The sequence below is a fragment of the Mandrillus leucophaeus genome, unplaced genomic scaffold (genome assembly GCF_000951045.1).
Source record: "Mandrillus leucophaeus isolate KB7577 unplaced genomic scaffold, Mleu.le_1.0 Scaffold129, whole genome shotgun sequence".
In the NCBI taxonomy this organism is placed as follows: Eukaryota; Metazoa; Chordata; class Mammalia; order Primates; family Cercopithecidae; genus Mandrillus; species Mandrillus leucophaeus.
The window spans coordinates 240,265-241,416 of record NW_012101243.1 but is presented as its reverse complement, the minus strand read 5'-3'; the positions used below and the strand labels follow the sequence as shown (position 1 = coordinate 241,416).

At 60.8% G+C, this 1,152-nt stretch overlaps 1 protein-coding gene across 1 annotated transcript in view; it reads left to right on the top strand.

Moving 5' to 3' along the window:
* Positions 1–887, top strand: part of MYL9 (myosin, light chain 9, regulatory) — an 11,553-nt gene extending 10,666 nt beyond the window's left edge. Inside the window, exon 6 of the transcript XR_001005177.1 lies at positions 634–887. The gene's annotated coding sequence lies outside the window, so the exon portion shown is untranslated. The remainder of the gene's footprint in view (positions 1–633) is intronic.
* Positions 888–1,152: the final 265 nt, after the last annotated feature.

The following is a 1,152-nucleotide window of genomic DNA, read 5'->3' as shown; positions in this document are numbered from 1 at the left end:
CTCATTCCTCAGACTGACCAGAGACTAAGATGGTATCTTCCCAGCCCCTCTAGGTCTGCAAGAGCTGCCAGGGGGCTGAGGGATGGGGCTGCTGTGTGTGTCTCAGCCCGAGTTCCTGCTCTCACCCACCCTGCCCCTGCCCCCAGGTTTCATCCATGAGGACCACCTCCGGGAGCTGCTCACCACCATGGGTGACCGCTTCACGGACGAGGAAGTGGATGAGATGTACCGGGAGGCGCCCATTGATAAGAAAGGAAACTTCAACTACGTGGAGTTCACCCGCATCCTCAAACATGGCGCCAAGGATAAAGACGACTAGGCCACCCCAGCCCCCCGACACTCCAGCCCCCACCAGTCACCCCTCCCCGCACACACTCGTCCATACCAGCTCCCTGCCCATGACCTTTGCTCAGGGATCCCCCCTTTGAGGGATTAGGGTCCCAGCTCCCAGTGGAAGAAACAGGCCAGGAAAACTGTATGCCGAGCTGAGGCAGGTATTCCCATGGTGACCCCAGAGCCCTGGGCTGGAGTCTGACACCTCCAAGGAAAGACCACCTTCTGGGGACATGGGCTGGAGGGCAAGACCTAGAGGCACCGAGGGAAGACCCCATTCCCGGCCTGCTCCCCGAGGAGGAAAGGGCTCTGTGTGCCCCCAAGGAGGAAGAGGCCCTGGGTCCTGGGATCCTACACCCCTTCACGTGCATCCCCACACAAATGCAAGCTCACCAAGGTCCCCTCTCAGTCCCCTCCTCTACACCCTGACCAGCCACTGCCGCACACCCACCCAGAGCGCGCCACCTGCCACGAGAGTGTGCTCAGGAGTTGCGGGCAGCATGGACATCTGTCCCAGAGGAGGCAGAATCTCCAATAGAGGGCTGAGCACTGCTTCTGGTCTGTGTGTCTGTGGTTGGGGTGAAATAAGGGGACCCCGGACCTGAAATCCTCTCCCACCTTCTCCTGCCATCCCCAGTTACTGCCCTGCTCCTCCCACCCTGGCCCAGGGAAGGACTGGGTGTCCTCTAGCCATATGGGCCCTGAAGCCCCTAGGGACTAGAGTCCCTAGTAAGTGGGCTCTATGTTCAGCTGAGACCAGCAGGGGCAGGGGATGGAGGGAATGGGCCTGTTGGCCTTCTCGGGGCTTGTGGGAAAGGG